Consider the following 12,954-nt stretch of genomic DNA (forward strand, 5'->3'; position numbering starts at 1 on the left):
CATTTCTCTGATGGCCAGTGATGAGGAGCATTTCTTCATGTGTTTTTTGGCTGCATAAATGTCTTCTTTTGAGAAGTGTCTGTTCATGTCCTCTGCCCACTTTTTGATGGGGTTGTTTGTTTTTTTCTTGTAAATTTGTTTGAGTTCATTGTAGATTCTGGATATTAGCCCTTTGTCAGATGAGTAGGTTGCAAAAATTTTCTCCCATTGTGTAGGTTGCCTGTTCACTCTGATGATAGTTTCTTTTGCTGTGCAGAAGCTCTTTAGTTTAATGAGATCCCATTTGTCGATTTTGGCTTTTGTTGCCATTGCTTTTGGTGTTTTAGACATGAAGTCCTTGCCCACGCCTAGGTCCTGAATGGTATTGCCTAGGTTTTCTTGTAGGATTTTAATGGTTTTAGGTCTAACATATAAGTCTTTAATCCATCTTGAATTAATTTTTGTATAAGGTGTAAGGAAGGGATCCAGTTGCAGCTTTCTACATATGGCTAGCCAGTTTTCCCAGCACCATTTATTAAATAGGGAATCCTTTCCCCATTTCTTGTTTTTGTCAGGTTTGTCAAAGATCAGATAGTTGTAGCTATGCGGCATCATTTCTGAGGGCTCTGTTCTGTTCCATTGATCTATGTCTCTGTTGTGGTACCAGTACCATGCTGTTTTGGTTACTGTAGCCTTGTAGTATAGTTTAAAGTCAGGTAGCGTGATGCCTCCAGCTTTGTTCTTTTGGCTTAGGATTGACTTGGCGATGCAGGCTCTTTTTTGGTTCCATATGAACTTTAAAGTAGTTTTTTCCAATTCTGTGAAGAAAGTCATTGGTAGCTTGATGGGGATGGCATTGAATCTATAAATTACCTTGGGCAGTATGGCCATTTTCACGATATTGATTCTTCCAACCCATGAGCATGGAATGTTCTTCCATTTGTTTGTATTCTCTTTTATTTCATTGAGCAGTGGTTTGTAGTTCTCCTTGAAGAGGTCCTTCACATCCCTTGTAAGTTGGATTCCTAGGTATTTTATTCTCTTTGAAGCAATTGTGAATGGGAGTTCACTCATGATTTGGCTCTCTGTTTGTCTGTTATTGGTGTACAAGAATGCTTGTGATTTTTGTACATTAATTTTGTATCCTGAGACTTTGCTGAAGGTGCTAATCAGCTTAAGGAGATTTTGGGCTGAGACGATGGGGTTTTCTAGATATACAATCATGTCATCTACAAACAGGGACAATTTGACTTCCTCTTTTCCTAATTGAATACCCTTTATTTCCTTCTCCTGCCTGATTGCTCTGGCCAGAACTTCCAGCACTATGTTGAATAGGAGTGGTGAGAGAGGGCATCCCTGTCTTGTGCCAGTTTTCAGAGGGAATGCTTCCAGTTTTTGCCCATTCAGTATGATATTGGCTGTGGGTTTGTCATAGATAGCTCTTATTATTTTGAGATACGTCCCGTCAATACCTAATTTATTGAGAGTTTTTAGCATGAAGAGTTGTTGAATTTTGTCAAAGGCCTTTTCTGCATCTATTGAGATAATCATGTGGTTTTTGTCTTTGGTTCTGTTTATATGCTGGATTACATTTATTGATTTGCGTATGTTGAACCAGCCTTGCGTCCCAGGGATGAAGCCCACTTGATCATGGTGGATAAGCTTTTTGATGTGCTGCTGGATTCGGTTTGCCAGTATTTTATTGAGGATTTTTGCATCAATGTTCAACAAGGATATTGGTCTGAAATTCTCTTTTTTGGTTATGTCTCTGCCAGGCTTTGGTATCAGGACGATGCTGGCTTCGTAAAATGTGTTAGGGAGGATTCCCTCTTTTTCTATCGATTGGAATAGTTTCAGAAGGAATGGTACCAGTTCCTCCTTGTACCTCTGGTAGAATTCAGCTGTGAATCCATCAGGTCCTGGACTCTTTTTGTTGGTAAGATATTGATTATTGCCACAATTTCAGAACCTGTTATTGGTCTATTCAGAGATTCAACTTCTTCCTGGTTTAGTCTTGGGAGGGTGTATTTGTCGAGGAATTTATCCATTTCTTCTAGATTTTCTAGTTTATTTGCATAGAGGTGTTTGTAGTATTCTCTGATGGTAGATTGTATTTCTGTGGGATCGGTGGTGATATCCCCTTTTTCGTTTTTTATTGCATCTATTTGATTCTTCTCTCTTTTCTTCTTTATTAGTCTTGCTAGCGGTCCATCAATTTTGTTGATCTTTTCAAAAAACCAGCTCCTGGATTCATTAATTTTTTGAAGGGTTTTTTGTGTCTCTATTTCCTTCAGTTCTGCTCTGATTTTAGTTATTTCTAGCCTTCTGCTAGCTTTTGAATGTGTTTGCTCTTGCTTTTCTAGTTCTTTTAATTGTGATGTTAGGGTGTCAATTTTGGATCTTTCCTGCTTTCTCTTGTGGGCATTTAGTGCTATAAATTTCCCTCTACACACTGCTTTGAACGTGTCCCAGAGATTCTGGTATGTTGTGTCTTTGTTCTCATTGGTTTCAAAGAACATCTTTATTTCTGCCTTCATTTCATTATGTACCCAATAGTCATTCAGGAGCAGGTTGTTCAGTTTCCATGTAGTTGAGCGGTTTTGAGTGAGTTTCTTAATCCTGAGTTCTAGTTTGATTGCACTGTGGTCTGAGAGACAGTTTGTTATAATTTCTGTTCTTTTACATTTGCTGAGGAGAGCTTTACTTCCAAGTATGTGGTCAATTTTGGAATAGGTGTGGTGTGGTGCTGAAAAAAATGTATATTCTGTTGACTTGGGGTGGAGAGTTCTGTAGATGTCTATTAGGTCCACTTTATGTAGAGCTGAGTTCAATTCCTGGATATCCTTGTTAACTTTCTGTCTTGTTGATCTGTCTAATGCTGACAGTGGGGTGTTAAAATCTCCCATTATTATTGTGTGGGAGTTTAAGTCCCTTTGTAGGTCACTGAGGACTTGCTTTATGAATCTGGGTGCTCCTGTGTTGGGTGCATATATATTTAGGATAGTTAGCTCTTCTTGTTGAATTGATCCCTTTACCATTATGTAATGGCCTTCTTTGTCTCTTTTGATCTTTGCTGGTTTAAAGTCTATTTTATCAGAGACTAGGATTGCAACCCCTGCCTTTTTTTGTTTTCCATTTGCTTGATAGATCTTCCTCCATCCCTTTATTTTGAGTCTATGTGTGTCTCTGCACGTGAGATGGGTTTCTGAATACAGCACACTGATGGGTCCTGACTCCTTATCCAGTTTGCCAGTCTGTGTCTTTTGATTGGAGCATTTAGCCCATTTACATTTAACGTTAATATTGTTATGTGTGAATCTGATCCTGTCATTATGATATTAGTTGGTTATTTTGCTAATTAGTTGCTATAGTTTCTTCCTAGCTTCGATGGTCTTTACAATTTGGCATGTTTTTGCAGTGGCTGGTACCGGTTGTTCCTTTCCATGTTTAGTGCTTCCTTCAGGAGCTCTTTTAGGGCAGGCCTGGTGGTGACAAAATCACTCAGCGTTTGCTTGTCTGTAAAGTATTTTATTTCTCCTTCACTTATGAAGCTTAGTTTGGCGGGATAGGAAATTCTGAGTTGAAAATTCTTTTCTTTAAGAATGTTGAATATCAGTCCCCACTCTCTTCTGGCTTGTAGAGTTTCTGCTGAGAGATCAGCTGTTAGTCTGATGGGCTTCCCTTTGTGGGTAACCCGACCTTTCTCTCTGGCTGCCCTTAACATTTTTTCCTTCATTTCAACTTTGGTGAATCTGACAATTATGTGTCTTGGAGTTGCCCTTCTCGAGGAGTATCTTTGTGGCGTTCTCTGTATTTCCTGAATCTGAATGCTGGCCTGCCTTGCTAGATTGGGGAAGTTCTCCTGGATAATATCTTGCAGAGTGTTTTCCAACTTGGTTCCATTCTCCCCATAATTTTCAGGTACACCAATCAGACGTAGGTTTGGTCTTTTCACATAGTCCCAAATTTCTTGGAGGCTTTGTTCATTTCTTTTTATTCTTTTTTCTCTAAACTTCCCTTCTTGCTTCATTTCATTCATTTCATCTTCCATCAGCGATACCCTTTCTTCCAGTTGATCGCATCTGCTACTGAGGCTTCTGCAATCTTCGCGTAGTTCTCGAAACTTGGCTTTCAGCTCCATCAGCTCCTTTAAGCCCTTCTCTCCATTGGTTATTCTAGTTATCCATTCTTCTAAATTTTTTTCAAAGTTTTTAACTTCTTTGCTATTGTTTTGAATTTCCTCTCGTAGCTCAGAGTAGTTTGATCGTCTGAAGCCTTCTCTCAACTCATCAAAGTCATCCTCCATCCAGCTTTGTTCCGTTGCTGGTGAGGAACTGCGTTCCTTTGGAGGAGGAGAGGTGCTCTGTTTTTTAGAGTTTCCAGTTTTTTTGCTCTGTTTTTTCCCCATCTTTGTGGTTTTATCTACTTTTTGTCTTTGATGATGGTGATGTACAGATGGGTTTTGGTGTGGATGTCCTTTCTGTTTGTTAGTTTTCCTTCTACCAGACAGGACCCTCAGCTGCAGGTCTGTTGGAGTTTACTAGAGGTCCACTCCAGACCCTGTTTGGCTGGGTGTCAACACCGGTGGCTGCAGAACAGTGGATTTTCGTGAGACCACAAATTCAGCTGTCTGATAGTTCCTCTGAAAGTTTTGTCTCAGAGGAGTACCCAGTTGGATGAGGCGTCAGTCTGTCCCTACTGGGGGAGTGCCTCCCAGTTAGGCTGCTCAGGGGTGAGGGACCCATTTTAGGAGGCAGTCTGTCCGTTCTCAGATCTCCAGCTGCGTGCTGGGAGAACCACTACTCTCTTCAAAGCTGTCAGTCAGACAGGGACATTTAAGTCTGTCGAGGTTCTTGCTGAGTTTTTGTTTGTCTGTGCCCTGCCCCCAGAGGTGGAGCCTACAGAGGCAGGCAGGCCTCCTTGAGCTGTGGTGGGCTCCACCCAGTTTGAGCTTCCTGGCTGCTTTGTTTACCTAAGCAAGCCTGGGCAATGGCGGGCGCCCCTCCCCCAGCCTGGCTGCCGCCTTGCAGCTTGATCTCAGACTGCTGTGCTAGCAATCAGCGAGACTCCGTGGGCATAGGACCGTCCGAGCCAGGTGGGGGACACAATCTCCTAGTGTGCCGTTTTCCAGGCCCGTTGGAAAAGCGCAGTATTAGGATGGGACTGACCCGATATTCCAGGTGCCCTCTGTTTCCCCTTTCTTTGACTAGGAAAGGGAACTCCCTGACCCCTTGCGCTTCCCGAGTGAGGCAATGCCTTGCCCTGCTTCGGCTCACGCACAGTGCGCTTCACCGACTGTCCTGCACCCACTGTTAGGCACTCCCTAGTGAGATGAAACCGGTACCTCAAGCAGAAATGCAGAAATCACCCGTCTTCTGTGTCGCTGGGGCTGGGAGCTGGAGACCGGAGCTGTTCCTATTCGGCCATCTTGGCTCCACCCCGGGTGTTTTCCCCGGTGTCCATGTTGCGTGCCTTTCTTTCTCATAAATTCTTCTTCTTTGAAAAGCCATCTAGCAGCAGTTGAATTGGAATCTATAATTCAGTGCTTTTTTTTTTTTTGACTATGAAAGTTTTACATTTCTTCCAATAGAAAATAAATGGTTAGATTTAAAGCCATATATGCTTAGGGCTGAGACTGTCATGAAATTCTACAACTATATTTGATGACAACAATAAGGGGTGAGTTATGAAGATTTAGGTTTAGGGTAAGAGGTGTCATAGTGCAGCAGAGAGGACATTGACTTATGCATCCCTCAAACTGGAAGTTAGACTTACTCTGCCATTAAGTGGCTTGACGCCACCAACTTCTTTTTAACATTTAAAAGTTCTCCATTTTAAAAACCGTGGTATTAGTGTGACAGGATCATTTCTAGGGTCCCTTTCAGCACATAGGTTCTATAGTTTCAAACTCATGTGTCACTAGCTGCGTTTTCTTTGGCTAACGAATGGATTGCTTGTTCAATTGTTCTTTTTAAGTGATACTGAAGTTTTTAAGACTTTAATGAGCTGTACTCACCTATCAGGCCAGGAGCCCATTGGCTGTCTTCTCATAGGCATTAGACCAAAGGACCTCAGAAGCACAGCCATATTACTACATCCTGTTTGGTTGTCCATTTTATTTCATACAGGGTTTCATATCTGCAGGAGAAATTTGATTTTTTATTTGTCCTAATATGTTAAAGTCCATTTATTATTTTTAACATTTCCAGGACTGTTTCCTTGGGCTCTCGGTTTAATGCTATCCACCACCCATGAGCAAAACTCTACGGCAAGAAACATCGAATACTTGTAGTGGGTGAGTGAGACAACTTCATAATCAGCGTATTTGTATTAACAGTGTTTCTACCTTGGTTAATGTATTTTTGCCTTAAGTAATTCCAGTTTCCCTAGGAGAATATTTATAGGTTTCCATGGGCCATATAAATTTTGCCTGTCAGATATGCACAACATGTGTCTTTAAAAATCAGGAAGCCAATTCTCTTTGATAGCTTCTGAATAAATGTTCACTCTCAAAAGCTTTAACATTAGCTACCAATTGACACTTGAATATAAAATAGGCTTTTAAAAATCTCTCTTCTTAGTTGGCTAGCATCTGTTTTGTCATATACCAAATGAGCACAGGTACATAAAAGATTCATATTGTGATGCCAGCGTTCGTGACAGAGGGTTTCATGGACACAGCGAAAATGTTAATTTGCACCACATCCAGGCATTGGCTTTCCACTCTTTCTTGTCATGCTCCCACAGAGGAACCACAGAAGCAGGATTGCCCAGGGCACACAGTTCAGCTGAACCAACAGCCAGTGCAGAGAAGTTACCAGGTAACACAGATGCGTGTTGTCACAGTAAAGAGGCACAAATGCCCTCTGCTTTTTTTTCTTGGCAGGGAGGCTCTAAAACAAGAAGACCGACTTATGAGACAGTTTGGCTCAGAGCAGTGCGAGACATTGAGTTAGATCATGGCAAGAAAAAATCTAGACATTTTTTTGAAATAACATGCTTCTCACATAAAGCACATTCTTTGGGGAGGCATACTTATGCACCAAAATGGATTTTTAAAAAAATTTGTACTGTCAAGCCAGCGGACAGTATCAAAAAGTGGCATTCTGACAGCAGTTTGGGTCAGCTGTTCTGTCTTGCTTAAAATGATCATATTATTTGTCTCTTGATTCATTTAAATGATTTTGTTTCCAGAGGGATTTGTTTGCTAGGATATAGAAGATTCAATCATTCATTCAGTAAATATTTACTGAGCATCTACTCTGCTCACATTCGAGGTTCTATTTCAGATGGGAAGCCCTCTTGAGCCTGTATTTTGAGAGAGAAGCAGAATAAATACACAAATAAGTGAAAGATGTAGTGTGTCAGATTGTGATAAATGCATTGGAATAAAATAAAGCCAGGCATGAGGATAAGGCATGCAGTGATGAGGAGAGGGTGCTATTTTAAACAGCATAGTCAGACAAAGCCTCACTGAGTGGATAATATATGGGCGATGAATTGAAGAAATAAGGAGCAGGAGGTGCATCTGTCTAGAGAAAAGTGGTGGGGTTTGGAGTAGGATGGTCTTAGCAGAGGTGTTGAGCAGTGACAGGTTCTCAAACTATTTTGGAGGTAGAAATGACAGGATTTTCTTCCAGATTGGATTTGGGGTATGAGAGAAAAAAGATCGGGTTGACTCCAAAGTTTTTGGCTTGAGCGACTGAAGGATGGAGTTGTCATTTATTGGCATGGAGAAGACTGCAAAAACAAGTTTAGAACATGTAGAATTGGGATATGTGTTTTAGGATTGTAAAGTTTGAAGTATTTATTAGACATCCACGTGTCGAAATCAAGTGGGCAGTTGGATATGAAAGTCTGGGCAAGATCTGTGGTGAAGACATACATTTGAGTCTAACAGTTCTTGATGGCGTTCAAAGCTGCAAGGCTGGTTGAGATAATTTAAAGTAGTGGTTCTCAACTGAGACCCACCTTCACCCTTAGAAATTCTTCTGTAATTGGTCTGTGATGGATCTCAGACTCTGGCATTTTTAAAAACCTCCCGGATGATTCTTATCTCCATTTTAACTTTGTGACTTAGGTTAAGTACCTCTGACTTAGAGATTAAGTGTTGCTAGAGATGAGAAATACTCTTAAGACAGAGTTCAAGGCATCCTAGCATTTAAAGGTCAAGGATATGAGGAAGAACCAGAAAAGAGAATGAGCTACTCTGAGACAGGAGGAGAATAAGCAGAGTGAGGAATTCTGAAAGCCCAGTGTAGCACATTAAGGAAGAAGGGGTGATTAAATATATCAAACATTGCAGACACGTCAAACCAATGAAGACTGAGAATTGACCATTGGATTTACAAGTTGGGCCTTTGGTGGCTTGACAAAAGCTGTATCAGTAGTCCAACAGGGTGATGTCTTGGCTGGAGTGGATTCAAGAGAGAATGGGAGAAGACAGATTGGAACTAGTCCTTCTAAGACCATTCTTTTGATGAGTTTCTGTATAAAAGAGAGTAGAGAATCAGGGAGTTAGCTGAAGTAGGAGGTGGGGAAAGAAAGTTTTATTTCTTTAAGATGGTAAAAAGTTGCATATTTGTATGCTTTTGGAAATGACCCAATAATAGAAGAAAATGATAATACAGGAGAAGGAAGGAAGAATTGATGGAACAATCCCCTTAGGTGAGGAAGAAAGGGATGTGTGTGCAATGGATGCTTTAATTTCAGTGACAGCATGGCCAGTTGCTCCACATAACAGGAAGGAAGGTTTGAGTACATGGGCCACTTCCAGGTAGGCAAATGCTTCTGGTGGTTGGTGCTAGAGGACATTCTCTTCAGACTGTTTCTGTTTTCTCAGGGAAATAAAAATCCAGGGCTTTAGATGAAAGAGGGCATAGGAAAGAGAGATTAGAGGCCTGAGAAGTGAGCATAGTATGAAATACACATAAGGAAAAATGAATGAGTTTATTGTAGCACTATTCACAATAGCCAAGATTTGGAAGCAACCTACGTGTCCATCAACAGCGGAATGGATAAAGAAAATGTGGTACATATACACAATGAAGTATAATTCAGCCATAAAAAAATGAGATGCTGTCATTTGCAACCACGTGGATGGAACTGGAGGTCTTTACGTTAAGTAAAATGAGCCAGGCACAGAAAGACAAACATCACCTGTTCTCACTTATCTGTGGGAGCTAAAAATGAAAACAACTGAACCCATGGAGGCAGAGTAGAAGGATGGTTACCAGAGGCTGGGAAGGGTAGTTGGGAGAGGAAGGGAAGTAGGGGATGGTTAATGGGTACAGAAAATATTTAGAAAGAATGAGTAAGACCTAGTATTTGCTAGAAAACAGGGTGACTATAGTAAAAAATAATTTCGTTTTTCATTGAAAAATAAAAGAGTATAACTGGATTGTTTGAAATGCAAAGGATAAATTCTTAAGGGGATAGCACTCTATTCATCCTGATGTGATTATTATGCATGACATGCTTGTATCAAAATAGCTCTTGTAATCCATAAATATATACTCTTACCATGTACCCCACAAAAATTAAAAATTAAAAGAAGAAAATAATAACAACAACAACAAAAATAAATGAGTAAATGGATGGGGAAACATAGAATTGATGGACAGTTCAAGGTCACAGGTTTAGTTTGAGACCAGCAGCTGTATGTGTGCTTTTCAGCCGCATTTGGCTGCTTGCCTGGTGCAGAGAACCTGGAGAGTCAGACTTAACTAGGGTGGAGTTCTCAACAGGTGAATACAACGTAGGAAGAGCGAGCCACAGAGTTGAAGCTATATGCAATGGTTTGATTATAATGATGAACCCTGTGATTATAATGATGAACCCTGTGATGTATACTAGCCTGGGGGAAAGTGAGGATTTCAGAAAAGAGGAGCACTGGAGGTCTGGACTGGATAAAAAAAAGATTGCTAGTAGTTCACTACGGTGTGAAAAAAGTGTCTGTTTCAATGAAAGGTAAACACATTTCTTACTGAAGCCGATTTTACTTTGAATCTGCTTAATTAAGTTTTTAACCATTGAAATTAGTTGTTATGCAAAAAGAGCCATAGCTTTGAACATTAATATGCATTCTTTCACTTACAATTATGAAATGAATATGTTAATGAATAATCTAAAAACAATTAGTGGTTGCTAGAATACATCTCAGTCATCTGTCTCTTGTAAATTAATAAATTATCAATGGCAGAATTAAGCTATCCTGAGCACTTTTTAAATATTTATGCTTCTTTGCAACCTCAGGAGTTTGGGGAAATGATGACAAGCAGCAAAATGTATGTCTCCGCCTATATTGTAAATCACTTTAATTTTGCTAAATTGCTGAAAGGGATTCGCTGGAATCAAGAAACGCTTTTCAAAAACCTAAGTGATAAAACTGCATTATGTAAGACTAATGCCAGAGCTATGAAATGCTTGACTTTGATAAGATTTTGTCCGTTACGTTCAGAATTGCTATTGGTGAGTGGGGGATTATCTACTTTACAACCTAATCAAATGGTCTGACCCACTGAATGAAGAGGGCAGCTTGGATGTGTTGCTCCATGCCTCCTCCTGATTGGATGAGGAATAGCAACTTCTTTTAGCATTGGAACCCGGCATAGTGGGTCCACGTGCAGCTGCCCCGTCTCCCATACACCCTTAAGACCAGGTCACTTCCCATCAACTCCATCTTGCCTGGTCCTGGCTTATGTTCTGATGTCTAATGCCAGAGCCCACCTAGCTATCAAAATCACGTCACAGGTGTGAGGACATCATGAATTTGTGCTGCTTACCTCTTTCATTATGGTAAAAATATGGTTCACAATTCTACAAAATAGAGTGTCTCTTTCTTGTCTTAAAGGAGTTATAACTTTTGCTATCATCAAAGTTAAAGTTTCGAATACATTCAAAAACCATAAAAACACATACAAACCCACCACAATTTTGAGGTTTTATTTCTATAAAATAATCTGTACCAAACACGCTATCACATTCATATTCTCATATATACCTCATTGCACAGGTGTAGGTGGCAAGGTCACAAACCTGAGTCAGTGTGCAGCAGACATTGCCATTGTGTGAAGACACCATCAGTATCAAAGTATGGCAGTTTAGATGATCAATGTTAATCAACAGTTGCATGAAAACAAGACATATCACCACCTAGAAGGGACTGCATAGACACTTTCTAAAGCAGATCCCATCAACAAGAGAGAGGAAGGAATCGAAGGGGAACTTGACAGAGAGGCTGATATGTGTGCAGAATGGTGGTTGGGAAACACGGTTTTAAACTCCCTCATGTTTGAATTATGTTTGTTTTATTTTGTTTGAAATAGCACCTGGGAATAATCTGTATCCATTGTATTGATTTATTTGTATCTATTGATTGATGGATTGATTTGCAATTAGGAAATAAATCACCACAATACTTAAAAAGAAAGAAAACCTGAACTTCAATCTATGTTCATCACTCAAGGTAGCAAAAGGTTCATCTTCTGGGAGTTACTCTCAGCAATGTTTCTCATGCTAAATATTAAGTATAGGAATATCTCCTGCTTTGCCTAGGGTTCAAGTGTGTTTATAAACCCTGCTCTTTGTGAGGTGTCGTGGAGATTGAAAAATACTTATGTGATTCCTCATGAAAATGGATTAAAAAATGGAAAATGTGGCTAATGCTACAATTTAATTAATTAGAAAATAGTTCACAAAAACTTGGGGACAGATGAGGGGACACAGCAACTATTCATTGTGGTGGGAGAGTTTACATCTTTAGGATGGATTTCACTAGAGGGGTAAGTTATATCTCTCTTTTACCTAGAATGTTTTGCATTACAGTTATAGCTATTTTAGCTTCATGCACCTTTTGTTAAAAACAATACAAAGGATCAAAGGTAGGGATAGATATATTCCTTAAGTTGTTATGGTCATTTCAAGAGTCAGCCAAATAATACTATGCTTTACTGAAATTGCATCTTTGAACCAAGTGAAATTGTGATAATACACTGGCCTGAGACTTAAGAATTGTGTTCTAGATCCAATGTCCTAACTCACTCTTTACCTTGGGAAAATAACATAAAGGAAAGGCATGAGACTAGATAATCTCTCAGATTCTAGCTTTCAACATTTAAATGTGTAGAATAAAAGGTGGGATGCAAGTGAGCTATTTTTTGCCTCTTGCTTAAAAAAAAGAAATGTAAAAAAATCTTCACACCTCAGAGTTGGTTGCTGTGGACAAAAGAAAATGTCAGTACATGTTTTTTAAAAACAGACTTTATTTTTTAGAGCAGCTTTAGGTTCATAGCAAAACTGAGTAGAGGGTACAGAGCCTTCACATATACCCCTGTCCTGACACATGCATAGCGTCTCCCATTAGCAACGTTCTCCACCAAAGCGATACCTTGATTAAAATCAATGAACCTACATTGACACATCATTCTCACCCAGAGTTTATCTTAGGCTTCACCCTTCGTTGTTGTACATTCTGTCGATTGGAATAAATGTATAATGACATGTAGCCACTATTACAGCATCATACAGAATAGCCTCGCTACCCTAAAAATCCTTTGTGCACCATCTATTCCTCCATCTCTCCCCACTAGCTCCCGACAGCAACTGATCTTCTTACTGTCTCCATAGTTCTGCCTTTCCCAGAATGTCATGTAGTTGGAATCGCATTGTATGTCTCTGATTGGCTTCTTTCACTTAGTAATACACATTTAAGTTTCCTCTGCATATTTTCATGGTGTGATAACTCATTTATCTTGAGTACCACGTAATATCCTATTGTCTGGATGTACCATAGTTGATCCATTCGTCTACTGAAAGACATCTTGGTTGTTTCCAAGTTTTGGCAATTATAAATAAAACTATTATACACATCTGTGTACAGGTTTTTGTGTGGCCATTAAGTTTTCAACTCCTTTGGGTAAATGCCAAGGAAAGTAATTGTTGCTGGATTGTATAGCAAGGGTATGTTTAGTTCTA

At 39.8% G+C, this 12,954-nt stretch overlaps 1 protein-coding gene across 1 annotated transcript in view; it reads left to right on the forward strand.

Annotated features, from left to right (window-relative positions):
- KIAA1217 (KIAA1217 ortholog) overlaps window positions 1–12,954 on the forward strand; it is an 888,358-nt gene that overhangs the window by 183,572 nt on the left and 691,832 nt on the right. The window contains exon 2 of the mRNA XM_055274883.2: window positions 6,189–6,274. The gene's annotated coding sequence lies outside the window, so the exon portion shown is untranslated. The remainder of the gene's footprint in view (window positions 1–6,188; window positions 6,275–12,954) is intronic.

Source organism: Symphalangus syndactylus, chromosome 4, assembly GCF_028878055.3.
Source record: "Symphalangus syndactylus isolate Jambi chromosome 4, NHGRI_mSymSyn1-v2.1_pri, whole genome shotgun sequence".
Lineage (NCBI taxonomy): Eukaryota > Metazoa > Chordata > Mammalia > Primates > Hylobatidae > Symphalangus > Symphalangus syndactylus.